At 41.1% G+C, this 19982-nt stretch overlaps 1 long non-coding RNA gene across 2 annotated transcripts in view; it reads right to left on the bottom strand.

Annotated features, from left to right (window-relative positions):
- Positions 1-2647: 2647 nt before the first annotated feature.
- LOC101436573 (uncharacterized) overlaps positions 2648-19982 on the bottom strand; it is a 46784-nt gene continuing 29449 nt past the window's right edge. For both annotated transcript variants that reach the window (XR_011645708.1, XR_188268.5), the window contains exons 4-6: positions 3895-4024; positions 3681-3740; positions 2648-2829 (exon numbers count right to left, since the gene is read on the bottom strand). This is a non-coding gene — a long non-coding RNA (uncharacterized lncRNA). The remainder of the gene's footprint in view (positions 2830-3680; positions 3741-3894; positions 4025-19982) is intronic.

The raw sequence follows: 19982 nt of genomic DNA, 5'->3' as shown, positions 1-19982 counted from the left end.
GCCACTCTTCTGCAATTCTACAGCTACATTTCGATTTTCCCAAGAGCACTGACAAGTCCTAGCTTATGCGGAAGAAACTCTGTGGTAGACACTATTGGTAGCCCTTCCCATCCCTTGGCACCTACCTCTATACAGGCAAGTTTCTTCCTGAACATCTGTGACTCTACCTGCATACAGGTAAGCTGGAGGTAACTGAAAGCAGCTCCCTGCAAATGAAAACGCAGAGTTGGAAGCAAACGACCCAGTACCCTCACACCTCATGTCAAATAACTCTGAGATGTATGTTCTACCTTGGCTCCAAGGGGCCCCTAAAGAGATTGAGCTCCTGTTGTGTGCCCATACCCTCCCCTGTTTCATTCCATCTCTCCTTCTAGGGTTCCTGGGATCTCTTTTAAGTAAATTGCCTGCATTCAAATTCTGGTCTCCATATCTGCTTCATGGAGATACAGTCAAAGAAGACTCCTGTCCTGATTTGGATGTCAGTTTTACTTCAGAGATTCTCTCCAGGGGGACCTCTCTTCCTGATGAGCAGTGGCCCAGCCTTCCAAGCTCCTGGTTAGCAGTATGATCCTGCAGACCTTGGCCAGGCACAGGAGGGAGTCTCTTGCATTTAGGTGCAGAATTTGGACACGTGGAAAGATGACTTGCAGAAATGCCCAGATTCAGGAGCACAGTTGCAACCAAAGTATCAGCATCCACAGAGCTGAAGAGAGGGCAAGTCACTGGCATCTCAAACACATCTCATTCCACAAGGATTTAATGCGCATCTTCTATGTGCCAAAGACTGTGCTAGCTACTTTCTGTCATATATGCACATTTCCTTCTATACAAGATTCCCCACTACCATCTTCTTTTAATGCAACATTAACAGTTTTTTTAAAAAGTGAAAAGAAGGAAAATAACACCTGTCACTCTTCCACTGAAATGCAGGCAATAAACCAGAAGAAGAATATCCTTTGATAAGGTATACAGGAGCAAAGCATGCACATTGTACTTGCCTTGTGAAACCAAAGCTGTTGGCATGGAAACAACATATCTCTAAAGTCTTGAAATGTCTTCAGGTCAGTAAGATGAGGGCATTTACCCAGCAGTCCATATAGGTGATTTAGAGTCAAGGCATTACCCTTATAGTACTAGAAGAAGGAAATATCCAGAAGGCTCTATAACTAAGAAGAAGGTGTAATGTGGGGAGTTCTCAGTCTGCTCCTTCAGCTCCTTGATTGTGTCATGTTTTCTCCATCCCAGGCCACTGTACATGATATTCCCAATGGCTGGAGTTCTCCTGCTGCTCCTGGTCCAATCTTTTGTCTACTAATTCTTATTTATTCTACAGAATTTAAATCGTTTATCACTTTTCCAAAGATGTTTTCCAAGACCGTCAAGACTAACTAAAGTCCTACCCCCCTTTATAAGGATCTCCCTAACACTCTATACTTGGATCACATAGCATTTATTAGTATTTATAATTACACATCTATTTGACATAGGTCTATCTTTTCCAAAAGCTCCTGGAAAGCAAGAACCACTGAATCTCAAGTATGTAATGCAGGTCCAGGCCTAAAACTGACTCAACAACAATCATGGCATAATTAATGCAAACACAATTCTATTCCCACCAATACCAGGGAAGACTCTGGGCCAGACCAAATACATTTCCTAGCTCAGTGCTTCTCAAAGTGGGTTCTACGGGATACTAGCTCCAAGGAATGTTAATAGGTTTTATACCAAAAGGGAGGAAAATTATTTCCTGGATCTGAATTAAGTCCAGAAATGCAGGCTTGAAAACTGTCCCTGTTTCTTTACTGCTCAAAGCACTTAAAATCCCAATATGTGTGTGGTGGTTCTCCAAGAGGGAGACAGAGTAAATGAAATGTCCCAGCTTATTCCTCTGGCTCCTCCACTCCTCAAAGCTGCTTGTCCTTTATGCTAGACCATGTCCTTATATTACTTGTGTCAAATAGCCAGCGCATAATGAGCCAGGAACATGTATTCAGTAAGAGCTGAAGACAGAATGATGGACAAAAGCTTGTTGGGAGCAGGAGCAAGCCAGACTTTGATAAACCAAAAGTTTATACAATTTGGGAACCTACTTTAATAAAAAGTATACAGAATGATCTTTTGTGAATTTTGCAAAAACATGAGTATGTGAATATCGAGAGAGACCTGCTTTGAAATCATACCCAAGCTGCCTGATCATCTCTGGTCTTCTCAGACACACCCACGAAGTGGTGCCAATTCAGTCAAGTTTAAGAGCTCTCAAGGAAGGCGCTGTATCTTTTTCATCTCCCCCTACCCACTGCCCTCTCCAGTCACCATCACCTTTAGCTGAGCAATGTCCCAGGACACAATAGGCAATCAGTGGGTGATTATTGACTCGCTGGAAGACATGGAAGGAGGGAGGAAGGATGAAAGGGAGGGAGGAAGGAAGAGAGGGAGGAAGGAAAGAAGAGAGGGAGAGAGGGAGGAAGAGGGCGGGGGGAGGAAGCAAACCTTGGTTTATTGTCAGAGCACCAAAATCTTTAGAGTTTCTTATCACAGGAAGTTCACTTGACTGAATCTTGGAAGATTTATGAAGAATCTCTCTTTTTAAATTAACAAGTGCACAGAATAAAGGTCAAGAGTAACTTACAGTCTTCAAAATGCCATGATATGCAAGGGAGACTCCAGCTCCTCTTCTCAGAGCTGTCAAACCCCCTTTCTTCCTCCCATTGTAGCTTCAGTGGCTATTTGACCTTTCATGGTTTCTGCTGTGTCTTGCAGGTCTGGGGTGATGCCACATGGGGAACTCCCAGAGAAGCCTGAGACACTCATACCTTGAATTAGTTACACCTGCAGATAATACAAAACACAGGAGGCCTAATGGAGAAAAATGAGGGCTTCAGAGTCAGTAGTTGCACATTTGAATCATCTGAGGATCTGCAGTGGTGCCCTGGCATAAGTGTGTTTCAAGAGCTCATTTGGTAGGAATAGCATGCAGCCAGGTTGGAGAACTACTGGTCTCAAGAAATGAATCCTGCTTGTAAGATCTGCCCCTAATTCATGATGTGAACATGAGTAGGTTCAATAAATTGTCTGCTCAACTATGAAATGTGTGAGATAAGCAGTACCGTCCCTAATATCCTATTTAGAGAAAAAAACTACCAAAATTCCATTGCTTGAGAAGTGTGTAGGCTTTTCAAAAAGAATTTCATGAAAGCTCCTATATATTTTCTACTCTATATAGCAAATACTTTTGTAGTTACTATACAGGCTAGACACTGTAGAAAGTGCAAGAATGAAAAATGTGGTCCTCGCCCTCAGGTAGTTTATAAACAAGTTTTAAATCTGTAAGGTACCTAAGAGTTCATTGCACTTGACTGATGGATTTATGATTGGATAGACAGATGGAAGGACTGATTTACAGATGAATGGATGAATGGATGCATCTGGATGATGGAGAAAGAAAGAGAGAGAGGGAAGGAGGGAGGGAAGGAGGGAGAGAAGGAAGGAGGGAAGAGAGAAAAGGAGGGAGGGAGGGAGTAAATAAGAAAGGGGGAGGGAGGGAGCGAGAAAGAAAAAAATAGAGAGGGAGGGAGGGAGAGGGAGACAGATGGAGGGAAGGGAGGGAGAGGAGAGGAGGGAAGGGGAGTAAGAAGTTGTTATCCTTGTGAAATACTCTACAGATTGTTCTGATCGCTTACATTCCCGTCTCAATCCCAGCATCATCCTGGTGTAAATCAGGGGATAAAGCATATGCTGTCCTGTGGGTTAAAGGAGGATATAAATCATAGTATTATTTTTGTGTTATTTATTTTATACACGGAAAGCACACAAAAGTGAATTATAAATCTTGTTTCATAAGACACCATCACCCATGGTCCTGCCCATCCCCCAACCCATGAATAAGAACATCACCATTAGCCAGTGGTGAGAAGAGCAAGGACTTCTGTGTCAGATCAACCTGGGTTCAAGCTCTGTGTCCATATCTTATCAGCTGGGTAATCTTGAGAAGTTTGCTGAATCTCTCCAAACCTCATCTCCTCACCTGTAAAATGAAAATAATTAAAATCTCTTATGGTTGTGTGATTTTTAAATAGAGCACTGCATATGAAGAGCTTAGCATAGTGCCAGACACATGGTAAACAGCTAAATGATGTTAGATATAAGTTTTGTCATCTGAGATGATGCCTCAATTTTGGCTCAAGCAATTGGGTGAATTATGGTTCCTTCACTAAGATGAGGAGCAGAGGAAGAGCAGTGGAATGATATACGGAGATGTCTGAGACACTCAAATGCAGAATGCCATGGGACAGAAGCCTGATATTCAGATATACACATGTTGAGGCCATCAACTGGAGAGCTGGGGAAAGATGTGCCCACCCAGGTACAACCTGTGTCACATGAAAAGACTGAAGGCAGAATCCCACAGGATGTTAATATTTAAATAGGCAGAGAGAGTAAAGCCCCCCCAAAAAAGGTGAGATGAAAAACATCAGAGCAGAGCATTTCAAGGAAAATGTACCACTGATGAATGCCAGGAAGAAGTACAGTGAGGGTGTAAGCCTACCCCTCAGTCAAGAGAAAGAGGTAACCAGAGGAAACATGGACCCAAAGAAATTATTCTATTTTAAAGATATAGAGACAAATATATTAATAGGCTGAGGGGAAAAGTTCGTGAAAAGATAAGAGGAGCCCTTAATCAATAGGGGAAAACCTTCATAGTGGGGAGAATTTAAGCCCTTTCTCCTTGTAGCTGGAAGTTGCATGATCTTTGTTTGGGAGCTAACTGATAGTTTCTTTTAGCATCAACTATTCAAAGGAGTAATTCTAGATTTTAAAGTATGATTTCTGAGAATTCCAAGCCCAATATGTGTAACTTTTACTAATACAATATTCCTAATTGTTTTATAGAATCTGAGAATTAGAAAAATATGTCTGATGTCCAACCACCCATTTTACTAATGAGATAACTGTGATCTTAGAATTCTTTTCCACTTAACCAAGATAATAACCAAGATGATCATAAATATCATAATAAATTAATAGAGATAAAAATGATATACAAGTCATCTGAAACCCAGTTTAAAATTCACTCATTCATTCAATATATACTGTGCAAGATTTCCACTCAGCTAAATTTCTTTACATATTTACTTTTATGTCTCTTTAAAAAAATGTCCTGGGGCTCCTTTAATGAAGACTAGAATCAATTCTCACCTTATTACGGTGCTGAGACCTTTTGGTTTTCATTTGTTTAGTAAAACTCATACTATTGAACATTGGACAGAATAAGAGGGCACAATTTCCTCAGACATTATCTGACACCTCAGTCTGTCATACTTGGCCTCATCCCATCAGTGTGACCTTGCATCTCTGTTTGCCTTCCTCTAACATGCAAATATTTCTTATAATTATGTGAAGAACAAAGGAGATAATATATTGGAATTTCCTGCTTATGGTGGACATCTAGTAAATATTGGTGAGAGATAGGTTTGAAAATTTCAGACACAGGTAAAGAATGTTCAACAAAAAATCAAAAAGAGAAATTAGAGATCATCTTTCTCAATCACATTGTTTTATGGGAGCCATGAAACCCAAGGAAGCACAGAGACCTATCTAAAGTAACAAGAACAGTCAGCAGCCAAACTGCACGTTGAACTTGAATCTTTCCATTTCTACCTAAGAGTTTTCGGATGAGGCCAAACTGTGCTGTGCCATGAAGAGCTTCATCCAGCACACAGTGCGGACCTATCAACGGTTGGCAAGTAGTGGCATGATGAATCACCCATGAGGGTTTGACACCAAGTGTAATACTTGGCAAGGACCAGGGCTGGAGCAAGAGTTCCTGCCTCCGGAAGGGAGTCTCCATTTATCTCATGGGGTTTCTCTATTTCTAAATTTAATAAGCCATGAAGATCTTGACTTCCAACAGGCACCTTAAAATAATCACAGAGTTCACAAAAACACCAACAGATGCACAAATTCAGTTTTCACAAGTCTGCCCAGCTGCAGCAGGGTCCCAACTCCCTGAAAGCACTTGGTATGCATTGAACTGATCAAAAAACATCAGTGAAAACATATTTCATCTGTGAACATAATTTTTCTTCAGTACAGAGTGACTTTCACTCCTGACAAAAGAGAGAGAAAATGAAAAGCAAAGTCTTCAGATCAAAGCCTTATTGATTTTTTTTTTCATTTAAAAGGACTCAACTACGCCTGTCTATTAAAATAGAATGTCTAAGGGCCTGAACTTAAGTCCCACCAAGAACCCAAACTTTCTGCTGACTTCAAGGAGGTCCTCTAGGTTAGAATAAAAGCAGAAGAGGCCAAAAGAGGGCTAGGAAATCAAATCCCAAACCCCAGTCTTCAAAGCAATGCTTTCTCATTCTGTCCCCACACTCCACCAAGATTTGGGTTGAAATATCACACAGGAGGTATCAAAGGGCTTTATAAGAAATACTATGTGGTTAGTGAAAGCAAGAAAGTCAACAAACGTTTGAGTATCTATTGTGTTGCAGGCACTGCACTAGACAGTGGTAGAATATACGACTTTGAAAAATACCTTTCTAGACTCATTGCCCACCATCTACCTTATGCTCCAGCCATACAAAATGGAATTTGCAGTGCAAAAGCAAGCATGACATTGACCCTCATCTCTCCAAACCTTTCCATATGTATTTCCCTTCTCATCCTTTACAGCCAGAAATCAGTATGGGCACTCTGAAATTATATTTAAGTTCCTCCTTCTTTCATTATAATGGGAACCAACTGCATAAAGGCAAACACCAGGTGTCTTAGGTTCCCAGCTGCTAAAATATATACCACACAGTGGGTTGGTTCACACGATGGTAATTTATTGGTCCATGGTTTTGAGGTTAGGAGAAGTCAAAAACAGCGGCATTAGCAAAGCAATGCTTTCTTCCCCAAGACTGTGGTGTTCTGGGCCTGGCTGTCAGTGATCCTTGCGTCCTTGGCTTTTCTGTCACATGGTAATGCACATGGCAATGTCTTCTCCTTTTCCTTCTGGTTCCATTGACTTCTAGCTTCTTCTCCTCCACATATCTCTCTCTTCATTTATTCTCCAGTAATAGGATTAAGGCTCAAACCTCCTTCAGCTGGGTTACACCTTAACTAAAAATAACATCTGAAAAATGTCTCATTTACAATAAATTCACACCTACAGGAATGGATTAGAATTAAGAACATATTTTTTTCTGGAGTACATAATCCAACCTACCACTTCAGACCTTATTTACTTTCTTGGTATCTCCTACACCAGATAGCTGTTTCTTGAAGCATGCAAGGCTAAATGAAAAAGGATGAGTCAAGCACAGATTCTACCATCCAAGGGGAAGTAGTTACCGCACAAAACAAACAAAGTGCAAAATGTGGTGAGGGATGCTAAGAGAAAACCTGTAGATACCAAGACTAGAGAGTTGCTTCTAATAGGGGTTGAGGTAGTCAGGTAAGGCTTCATGAAGAAATGGCACATGAACAAAACCTTTGATGATAGCTGGGGACTGAACCAACTGACCAAGCAGGGAGCCTATAAGGATTAAAGGTAGCATAAGCAAAACACTATGCCTACAGAGAGAGTTAAATTATGGCAACAGATAATAATTATAGTTCTCCAGCTAGTCTCAAATAGACATGAAAGTTGTTCAGCTTCCATTTTATTTCTTTTATACTTTAACCTCCTGACACTGGAGTCTCTAGCTGTATGACTTTGAAATTGATACATCTTACCTACCATGAGGTCATCATATTTAACACCTTTTGCACAGACAGGCATGGAAGGTATTTAACTCCTTGTTTGCTCAACTTTGGGCTTAGCATTCCTAGAACTTAGCTGGATTGGAAAAATCATTGCTTGTGCTAATATTCTACATTTTATGACCAAGAGTCAGCTCAGAATTTTCATTCTTCCGCCAGGATGACCCAAAAGAGGTATGCATGCTTCCTTTCAACCAAATGCCCTTGTTTAAAAAAGACGACACCATGACACACTCTTGAACTTTCATCTTGATGACCTTTGATTAAGAAGAGTCATGGTCTTTTGCTTTTCAAGCAAGAGATATAACAGGCTTGCCATCTACTCTTAAAGTGATTATGGACTTTTTTATATCCATAACTATTGTCTTAGTTTCCCAGGCATCTACCGTGAAATGGGTTGGCTTTAACAATGGGAATTTAGTAGTTAACAGTTTTGAGGCCAAGAAAATTTTCAAATAGGCATCACTGGGGTGACGTTTTCTTCCTGAAGCCCAGCTGCCAGCAATCCTTGGTTTCTCTGTCACATGGCAAAGCCCATGGTGGCATCTTCTGGTCTCTCCCTTCTCTTCTGGGTTTCATTGATTTTACCTTCTTGCTTTCATGGCTTTCTTCCATTTATAAAAGACTCCAGTGCTATAATTAAGACCCATCCTGAATACGGTGGGTCATCCTTTCACTGAAGCAGCCTCATCAAAAGGTTTTTCTAGGTTACAGCTCCAAACCACCACAACTAGGTACAAGGTACATGTATCATTCTCAGTTCTATACTTAGTTTTAGTTAACACTGAAGCAATTGCCTTCTTAAAACTCTCCTGAGTCCATGTCTCCTTCCTACAGTCCATTAACACTACTACAGTCTTGCTGAAACACAGATCTCTTCATGTCACTCAACAGCTTCAAACTTCTCGATGACATCCCATCCCCTTTGCAATGGTTTTCAATTGGAGCTCCACCAAATTTTAGGGATTTCTCAATCATATCCATGAATGGTTCTCTTGAGGGGCAGGTTGGAGGGTATAGCCAAGATATGGAAACTGAGATGGCAGGTTCCCAGTTTTAAAACCCGTGGCTTAACATAAACTATTCTTCTTAAATGAAGAAGAAATTAAAACACCCCTAGGTGTAGTAGATAGAATTATGTGTCCCAACATGTCCTTAATCTTTAATACACATTCCTGTGGATATGAAACCATATGTAAATAGCATCTTGAAATATGATAAGGTGAGCCAGGGTGAGGACTCCTTTGTGATTAGGGTCTTTTAAGATCCTATTTAGGTATAGTCTAACTGAATCAGAATGGGCCTTTAATCAGTATTACTGCAGCTTTTACAGGGAGAAAGACACAAGAAAGAGCCAGAAGCTTGAAATCAGTGGAAAGTAGAAGAGCAGACACAAGGACAGAGAGATTGCCATGGGATGGGGGCAGAGATATAAGTCAAGTAACCCACAGAATTGCAGCAAACCATCACCAGAACATTACAGACTGTGAGAGAAAGCAACTCTTGGCAATAGCTTGATTTTGGATTTCTTCTAGACTCAAAACTATGAGTCAAAAAATTCCGGCTCTTAGACCCAAACAAGTTTGTGGTATTTGTTATAGATCTGGCCAACTAAGACATGGGGTAAACAAAAACTGACAGATTTTATCATTAGCAGATCTTACCTGTAAGAAATATTAAAAGAAATCCTTCAGGGTGAACCCAAAAGAGATAGACAGTAACTCAAATCCATACAAAGCAATAAAAAGCAAAAGAAAAGGTAACTCCACAGATAAATGTAAAAGACAAATTTTGCTTTACCAACTGATTTTACTAACTGTGTAAATCAATAATTACAAAACTGTATTGATGAACTTAAAATGCATAAAGATGCAATTTTGTGATAATAGCAAAAAGGAAGGAGAGAGAATGCAGTTATATTGGAGCAAAGGTTTTATATATTATTGAAATTAAGCTAGTGTTAATCTGAGCTAGATTCTTTTAAATTAAGATGCTAATTTTAATTTTCATGGAAAGTAAAAGAAACTACAGGTGAATTTAGCTAAAAAAATATTATTTAACGTGAAAGAAGGCCATAATGGAATAATAGAGGAACGAAAAGATGTATGTTATATAGAAAACAAATACCAAAATTGCAGATGAAAACTTTACTTTATCAGCAATTACATTAAGTGTAAATAGATTAAACATTTCAATGAAAAGCCAGAGATTGAAGAATGGATTATAAAACATGAAAAACTATAGGCTATCTGAAAGAAACATACTTTATATTCACAGCTACTAATAGGTTGAAAGCAAAAGGATGGAGGAAGATATACTGTGCAAACAGCAAACAAAAAAGAGCAGAATTGGCTATATTAATTCCAATAAACTAGACTCTAAAGCAAAAACTGTGTCTGGAGACAGAGAAATACATTTTATAATGATAAAATGGTCTATCTGTCAGGAAGATATCACAACTACAAACATATATGCACCTAACACTGGATCCCCAGTACGTATCAAGCAAAAACTGACAGCACTGAAGGGAGAAATACACAATTCAATAATGATAGTTAGAAACTTCAATTCACCACTTTCAATAATAGAATAACTAGACAGAAGATGAACAAGGAAATAGAGGTTTTGAACAACACTACAAACCACCCAGGATCTAAAAGATATCTATGGAATGTTCTACCCAGCAACAGCCAAATACACATTCTTCTCAAGTACACATGGAACATTCTCCTGGTAGACTGTAAGCTGAGATAACACAAGCTTCAAGAAATTAAAAGAATGGAAATTATACAGTGTGATCTCAGACTTCAGTGGAATTAGAAATCAATAACAGACTGAAAGTTGTAAATTCACAAATATGAGGAAATTAAACAAAATGGTCTTAAATAACCTGCAAGTCAAAGTAGAAATCACAAGGCCAAATAGGAAAGGACCATTAAGACTTACAGATCATTTTATTCATTACTTGTCATTTATTTTTTGTTTTTTTATTTGTTATTTAAAACATTGCTCTTTAATGCCTTACAAATACATTATTTGAATAGCCAATTTATAACTTATTTTGATGGGTATTTTCAATTTGCAAAAATACTTTCACATCCATTTTCTCATCTCCACAGACAAGAAAACCAAATTCATGGAAGTTATGTGGTATCCCAAGGTCACATTGCCATTTAGTTACATAACCAGTACTTGAACACAGGACTCAGGCTTCTTTATTTCATCACTGCAAAAAATACTAACTGAGCCAAACACAGTAACAAAACCTGGCATTGGAGTGATAAAGACGAAATAACCCTGGCCTGTAAGTTTGTCAAGGGCTTGTCAAGGAAGAGAAACATTTAAAAAGAAAATTAGTAATAAAAATAATAATATAGTCATGATGCCAATGAGGAGTTTGGGTAGCAACCTATGTTTTGATTGGGAAAAAGACACACAAAGACTTTTAATATTATGTTATGACACAATCTACATGATCATCCATCCCTAAGTTTATCATACAGACCTAAGCCATCCCTAAACAATTGTTCCTGGAGGAGTACTTTAATAGGGCTGTACAGAAAATATCTTGGCATCTATGTCACTGCCCAGAGGAGAGTCCTTTTTTGGTATGAACTCCTAGCAGGATATTATTCTTGCTGCCAACAGGGTTTAAAATGTCCCCTCCCAATGCTATAGCCAGTTGATAAAGTGCCTTTCCCAGAACAGAGGTGTTAAACAGAATGCCACCTCATGCTACACAGAGAGCTGCAAGGTCCCTCAACCTCAGCCAGCATTTTTCAGATGGTATGTGAGGGATGCAGAAGTTTCCAGAACAATTCATTAGTACAGACCCAATGTAAAGGCTGTAATGTAAACAATATTAAGAGAAGGCTAAGACTTGGTAACAAATGTCCTGAAAGAAGTCATGGCCACCCAGCTCCTTTGGAAGTAAAGGCATGTGAGAGTCACAGAAAGAATACAGTCCATACAAAGTCCTATCCACAAACATTTATCACAGCTTTATTTACAATAGCCAAAAAACAAAAAACAACCCAAATGTCCATCAACAGATGAATGTCTAAACAAATTCCACTGTATTTATGTAATGAAATATTACTCAGCAGTAAAAATAATAAAGTAATGATATGCACAACATGGGTGAAAGAAAGAGGCAAGACAAAGAATGCATGGTGCACGATTCCATTTAAATAGTTCTGGGAAATGCAGCCTAATATATAGTGGCATAAAGCAAACCTGTGTTAGCTCAGCAATGTGGAAGTGGCCAAGGAAGGATTACATCAGTGTATGAAGACACTTTGGGGCATGATGTTCACTATCTTGATTGTGGTAATGGTTTCATGGGTGTATACATAAAATCAATTTAGCAAATTGTACTCTTTAAATGTGCACAGCTTACTGCACGTCAATTATACTCATTAAACCTTTTTGGAGAGACAGGGAAAGAAAAAGAGAGGAAGGGAGAGAAATTCAGCCCCATTCTCCTAAGACTCTTTCCTAAGCTATATTTGTAGTTAGGGGTTTGCAATGAGGAAGGCATAGAAACACACTGCATCCCGGCCTGAGTTTACAATATATTTCCTAACATTTGTGAAGTAGAGTACAGCCACATCTCTTCACAGAATGCTGGCAGGCCATTTTCTCAAAATCCTACTGTCTTCATACTCTGAGTTGGAAGAGCACTTTCCATACTGTTATGCATGGTTGGGGTTGAGTGGATACTATCTGATATTCAACTCAAGATTCTGATGCCCAAAATGGATGAAACCAAATCAGATGGTCCCCTTCAGAATCCTGATTGCTCACCCTACCCCATGTCCATTTGACGTCACACAGTCAGTAACCAGACTGTTAAGAAAACCAACAACAACAGGCCATCTCTCAGACCCTGTCCATTCCACCCCATGGTGAGTCAGCCCCCACCTGGGCCTTTACAGCTTTGCAGGGCTTCTTGGATATGGCCACCCACCTCCTTCTTCCCTTCTAGATAACTCCAATCTGCCACCTCAGATGCCTCGGACTAAATACACACCCTGGCCTGTCTCGGGACTCCAAAACTCTGCCCCAGGAGCTTCATTACTTTCCTTGCTTTGAAAAATAGAATTTACTATTCTACATTTCTGTGGAAGCCCGAAACAAGGGGGGGAAAGTCTGAAGCTGTCATATGGGGGACCTGAATAAGACATAAAGTCATATTTCCCAAAAACAGTTCATTTCAGCAAATATGTTTTCTGCACCTGCAGTGAACAAGGCACTTGGGCGAGTTCAGGAAGGGAAGGGAAGATGAGGAGGAAGATTTCCTGCCTTAGGGACAATGCATTATTAAAACAGGGAACACAAGAGAGCTTTGATGGTCCACAGCTAGTTAAGATTGTGTTCTGGGCTTACAGTTAAAAGCAGCTATTTCCTGAAACTCTGCAAGGCTGAGAGTAAGGACATTTTTAAAACTACAAACCCATAAAAACAAGAAGCTTCAGAGAGGATGTTCTAGTTTGCCAGAGGCTGCCAATGCAAAATTACCAGAAATGGGTTGGCTTTTATACAGAGAATTTATTGGGGGTAAAAGCTTATGCTTCCAAGGCTATGAAAATATCCGTATCAGGACATCATCAGAGATGCTTTCTCACCAAAGCTCAGCTGCTAGCCAGACCTGGAGTCCTGCCACATGGCGTGGCCAGGTGGCAGGTCAGCCTGTCTCTCTCCATTTTCTCCTCAAGCTCAGCCTTGAGGAGCTCTCTCCCTGGGCCTCATCTCCTTGAGCCTCTCAGGGCTTCTCTATCTTTCTGCAGCTGCAGGTGAACCTGGAGTCCTCTTTCTCACATGACAGGGTCAAAATGGCAGCGCTCCCTTTCTCTGTGTCTCTTCTTTCTCTGTGTGTGTTCTCACTTTATATGACATAAAACCCAGCAAGAAAGTGGAGACCTCACTGACGTAGTCCTATCAAAAGCCCTAGAGCATTCTCATCAAGAGTCTAACCAAGGGTACCTTACCTGAATCTAAATAAAAGTCTTCATCTACACTCCATCTATAGGCACAGGAATGGGTTAACTTAAGAACGAAATGTTCTGGGGTCTACAAAGACGAACCAGGACAGAGTAGATGACAGCAGATGTAAAGGGGAAAGTAAATTTTAGGGAATGTAAAGCAAATGTACATGGATAATTAAACTTTTGGAGCAGGCAAGCTTAAGCTTATGCCTACAGAGGGGGCCCCTACAGAAAACGAGCTGCTACTGGTTGGCTATCCAATATCCACCCCTTCTTGTTTGATAAAATACTAGTTTTATCTGGGGCAGTAATTTATCCAGTCCAAGTAGTAGGCCATGATGGATGCCAGCCAAGCATGATACTCATGATTTTTTCTTTCCCAGACTCACTTCTAGCAATGCATGGTTGTGTGACCTGTTCTGTCCAACAGGACCTAAGTCTTTGGAGACAGGTCCTGAAAACTATTTTGCTTTCCTAATAAAGGGGGATGCATAGAGCTGGGATCATCATTCTCTCTTGATTATAGCTGTGATGATTAAGTTCATGAGTCAATTTAGCCAAATTATGGTGACCAGTGAGTGGTTTGGTCAAGCAAGTACTGGCCTGATTGTTACTGTGAGGCTATTTCATGAATTTAAATCATCAGTAAATTGATTGCATCTATTGCTAATTACATCCACAGTCAACTGAGATTGCCTTCAGCAATGAGAGAAGTCTTATGAATTCAGTTAAAGGCTTTAAAAGGAGAAGTGATGATTTCAGCATTCAAAGGGAGAATTTCCATCTCTACTTCTGCCAACCAGCTTCTGCTAGGAATTCCCTGAGAACTGTCATCAGAGTTTCCAGCTTACAGCCTGCCCTAGGGAATTTGGACTTGCCCTCCCCACAGACAGGCGAGCCAATTACTGTAATAAATCTTATAATATTTACATTGTTTATACCTATATATTATTTAATATAGATAATATATTAGCATAATGTATACATACTATGTGTGCATCTCCTGCTGGTTCTGTTTCCCCAGAGACCCCTGACTATTACAGATTTGGGTAGCAGGGGTGGTTCTTAAGAAACAGAAACTTAAGGATGAGGTTTCTGAGTTGTATTTTAAGTTTGTGGAATTGGATCTCTAACCTGATTAGATTCAAAGTCACAAATGATTCTATTTCCAACAATTAAGATGGCACTGATAGTACATGGGATAAGTTGGCAATAGATACAGAAAATACCACCACAGGATACAGTTACACAAATATGTGTAAGAGGCAAGGCTCTGGGTGAGTGTTTTTCACACCTTAACAGAGTTTTATAGAGTTAAAAAGTACAATGATGTTGGTTGGTTGTCCCTAAATTCACTGCATGCAGTTGTGAAAAGTCAAGGCTTCAAATTCGCAACTTATGTTCCACATGTGTGCCCTGAAAGAACATCTTATTTCATGTAGCCGCAGACTTAAGATTTTTGAAAACCAGACTCAGATTCTTGTTGCACTAGTAGCTGCATTACAATGTAAACTAAATTCCCAAACTTAGAGGGTGTCTACTATTAAAGTGAGAACATTGATTGGCCAGGAATGGGATTCAGAAAATTGGAATGGGGCACATGGGTTGATAATAAGCATGGTGGGGACTCAGAAATCTAGATGCTGCTGAGTCCTTGCCAGAAAAACCTGAAAGGGTCTGCCCTGAGGAATCAGCCACTCCACTTTGTGTCTGCCCTGAAGAGCCAGGCATCCAACCACCACCTGAAGAGCTTGAGCCTGCTGTGTCAGATAAATCTGCCACCACCTCCTCTGAGGAAACAGCCCTCACACCTCCATCTGAAGAAAGAAGTCCTGTTTCACTGAATAAAATTGCAATTGAATGTCTTGCAGTAGTTGGCTCACAAGACATTTCTAATTCCTCAAACCCAGTGGGGATGATTAGATCCCCCATGTCAGAAGCCAACTGGTAGCATTTAATCACCAAAGACAAGGTAGGCATGGCTCCCATGATGGACAGCAGACCTGAAGCAACCATCAAAGTTGATTCACACAGATGTAGGGAGTTGGCTAGTAGATCATGGGTACCTAGAGGTAAAATAGAAGAACAGGCTACTAAAGTCTTATTTGATCTTATAAGCAGAAGAGTTCTAAGTCAAGTGAACAAAAGTCTAGCTTAAATCACAAAAACAGAGAGTCATAGCCCCCTTAATCGAGTCCTAGACTCGAGACAGTTTACAGATCTAGAGGCCCCTGAATGAAGGGGAGGCCAGGTCTCCTTGCGAAAGGACCCTATTACACGGCCAAAAATTTATACAGTTAATTTTCCTCCTGCCTTCCCCAAAGAGTCCTATGGCCTTTTACCAGGATAACAGTGAATTGGGGAAAAGCAAATGATCAGACATTTGGAGAATTATTAGACGCTGGCATAGAAGTGACATTAATTCCAGGAGACCCTAAACGTTAGCAGTGCCCCAGAGTAGTGGGGTCTGGAGGTCAATCGATCTATGGAGTTTTAGCTCAGGTCTGTCTCCCAGTGTGTCTACTGGGTCCTGGACACATTTTGTGATTATTTCCCCAGTTCCAGAATGCATATTTGGAACTGACATACTCAGCAACTGGCATAATCCCCACATTGGTTCCTTAATTACGGAGTTGGGTTATTACGGTAGGAAACGTCAAGTGAAAGCCACTAGAACTGTCTTTTCCAATCAAAATAGTAAATTAAAAGCAATTCCATGGGGGTGGGGAGTGGGGAGTGGAGTATATGTTTTTTAATGTAACGTTTTGTGTGATCTATTAACTTTAAAAAGAGATCATTTAAAAATTAAATTTTAAAAAAAGATTCAGTAAATAAATAAATAAAAAGCTATTCCAGATTCCTTGAAGGGACTCTCGAGATTAGTGCCACCATCAAGGACTTGAAGGATTGCCAGCCCCAGAGTGCCACAGTCTTTGGGGAGAGAGCAATGCCTTGATGATGACTTGATTTGGATATTCTTTTAGCCTCAAAACCACAAGCTAATAAATTCTCATTATTCAAACCAACCCACTCCATAGTCTTTTCCTGAGCAGGCTAGAAAACTGAAATAGCAGCTATGATGACTGGAGTGGCAATAACAATCTTGCAACTGTGGGGGTAAGACCAGAAGAACTACAGGGACGCTAATCTGGACATCATTAAGTCATTGAACTAATGCAGCAATTGCTAACTTCTTGGAATGTGGGGTGGGGGAGAAAAGCTATTGTTTCTGCCTTTGTACTCAGGTTTCTGTCCCCTAAAGTGGAATGCAGTCCTGGGAGATTCACAGAGGCTGAGGAAGCAGGGGTCTAACACTAGCGACAGACAACAGGAAGTCACCTCGATGATAGCTGTGGAACTGACCCAGACCCATCAGAGCAGAGGTGCAGAGAAATCCCAACCCACCGGGCTCCCACAGAGGTGCACAACCTGTAAAGGAAAATAATACGTGAACCAATGCACCTGCCCAGGTGCAGAAGATGTTTGCAATTTTTTTAGAAAGATTAGGTATGATCTAGTGGTAGGTATACTAAAAACTAAATAAATAACACACGAGGTAACTATTAACTCCAGGAAAATAAATAAGATATATCAAAGAGGAAATAGAGTAATTGCACCCTCCTGCTGAATAAATATTGCTTGAATGATATTTCCATAGTCATAAATCATCCACACTGTATGGTGTAACCAACATTGTCATGTAACTCTTTTCAGATGTTGAAAAAAAGGAGAATGTGAGTGGAGAGGGTGTAGGAACGTTTATATTCTCATCTCCCACAATTATAAAGTCAATAGAGAGCTTCCACAATTGAAACATCAATAAATGGTAGTAAAAACCTTGTATTTAGAGATAAGGAAGGAAATACAAGGATGAAAAATGGCCAAGAGTAGAATACAGTTGCCTTTGGAAAGAAGAACTGAAAAGAGGGCTGGGGAAGGAGAGCGCTGAGTTTTTTGGTGATCATCTCCATATAACTTGTACTCTAAACTATTACGGGTACAGGTCTTACTTTAAGCAAATATATTTTTCAATCCTGTCTGATTAAGGAAAGTAGCAAAGTATTCTTGGAGGCAGTGGTTTCTCTGATGAACTATTACAATGGACTCAAATTCTACCTCCAGCTGAGGGCTCTTTCTTTTTTTTTTTTTTCCTTTTTTTTTTTATTGATTTTGTAATACTATTACATTAAAAATATATATGTGAGGTCCCATTCAACCCCACCCCCCCACCCCACCTCTCCCCCCCCCCCCCCAGCAACACTCGTTCCCATCATCATGACACATCCATTGGATTTGGTAAGTACATCTTTGGTCACCTCTGCACCTCATAGTCAATGGTCCACATCATGGCCCATACTCTCCTCCATTCCATCCAGTGGGCCCTGTGAGGATTTACAATGTCTGGTGATTGCCTCTGAAGCACCATCCAGGGCAGCTCCATGTCCCAAAGATGCCTCCACCTCTCATCTCTTCCTGCCTTTCCCCAGAGGGCTCTTTCTTAATCAAGACTTTAAATTATTCATTCAGCAGTCATGAGGAGACAGAGCCTGTGCTGGGGGCTGGTTACACTGTTATCACCAACAAGGCCCTCAGCTCCAGCGTCGCGCACGTGGCCGATCGCTGTGGCCTGGCCCTCCGGAGCCGGCCTGCACCCTTCCCTCTGACAGCCATTCTCCACACGGCAGCCGAGGGGGCCTTCGTTGGGGAGACCATGACCCTCCTCTGCCCACAGCCATCTACATGCTCCCAACTCCATCAGAGGAGAATCCAAATCCTCAGAGCAGACAGCAAGGCCTCCTGTTTTCTGTCTCTCCCCGGCCCCTTCGATGTCCCCCCTCATTCCCTTGGCTCCAGCCGCATCAACCTGCCAACAAGCTCCAACTACTGTTTAGGCACCCGGGCCGCTCTCCCCGCAGATCTTCCCATGACTCCCTCACACTCACTCTCAGGGCTCTGCTCCAAAGGTGCCTTCTTAAAGAGACCTTCCTTGAGTAATTTATGTAAAAGGACCCCGGCAGGCACACCCCAATGTCCCTCTCTGTGTCCTGGCCCAGCTTTATCGCCACCTAGTATTATGGTGCTCTCCTTTGTTTAGGAGTTCTGTATGTCTGTCCAGGAACCAAACTTGCAGGACTCATGACTTGCTTGCCGGGGTCACTACCGTGCACTTGGGGCGGAGTGGTGGGATTAATAAATTAACAATTAGGAGCCACTGAAGAATTTATTAGAGGAGAAGAACAGATTTGAGCATTTTTATTCTTCATTCTTCATTCAGTGTGAGGAACAGACGGCAAATTAGCATGTCTGAGGGAGGCGGGTAAGCCCTTTGGGAGAAGAGGCTGTGGGAGGCAGCAGCACTCACACTTAGGAGAAGAATCTACAGGCTTTAGCGACCACCCAGGTTTGGGAAGTGAGGTGGTGGAAGTGTCAGTGTGCTGTCCAGGTTTCTGGCACATTCTGAGATTGGAAATGGTATTTTAGAGAACAAAGTGAAATTCGTATTCATTATTGTTGCATGACATGAAGTTTGCGGTTACTGACAACTGAAAGGGTGTCTTGCAGTGGCAAGTTGCAAAGCTAACTTGGGAGTCACGTCTGGAATGGAGAAACGAGGCATTAGGATCTAGAAGGCAGTGGAATCCACGGGGGTTGCTTGTTCGCCCATGTGGAGGCCCTGGAGCAAGAGCAAAGAGGCGGAGAGCAGCCTTTTGAGGAACACCCACTGCAGGAGAAGCAGGAGGTTCAGCTCCCTCCAGGACTGAGACTCAAGCTTTACCTTGGAAGTCCCTCATCCAAAGAGAGCTGCCTGGGCCAGATTCCCACCCCCCAAGTCTGACGACGGAGGTAGTAAAGGCACAGTTCTCCTGCCTCACAGTGAAACAATTTTTGAAGAACCATCCCAGCTCCCAAACTTTGCAAAATAATAATGCTCTGTTGCAACCATTATCGTTCAGCTTAACCCTTGGCCCAATTCTTTTCCCTTGCTGCCTTGTAGGTGTGTCTCCTCAAAGCACTCCCCATAACCCAAGTGCACACAAATGTCTGCTTTATTTTTTTTTAAAGATTTATTTATTTATTTCTCTCCCCTTCCCTCCCACCACCCCGGTTGTCTGTTCTATGTCTATTTGCTGCGTCTTCTTCTTTGTCTGCTTCTGTTGTTTTCAGTGGCACAGAAATCTGTGTTTCTTTTTGTTGCGTCATCTTGTGTTAGCTCTCCATGTGTGCGGCACCATTCCTGGGCAG

Source organism: Dasypus novemcinctus, chromosome 14 (genome assembly GCF_030445035.2).
Source record: "Dasypus novemcinctus isolate mDasNov1 chromosome 14, mDasNov1.1.hap2, whole genome shotgun sequence".
Classification (NCBI taxonomy): Eukaryota; Metazoa; Chordata; class Mammalia; order Cingulata; family Dasypodidae; genus Dasypus; species Dasypus novemcinctus.
This window is presented reverse-complemented; position numbering and strand designations above follow the sequence as displayed.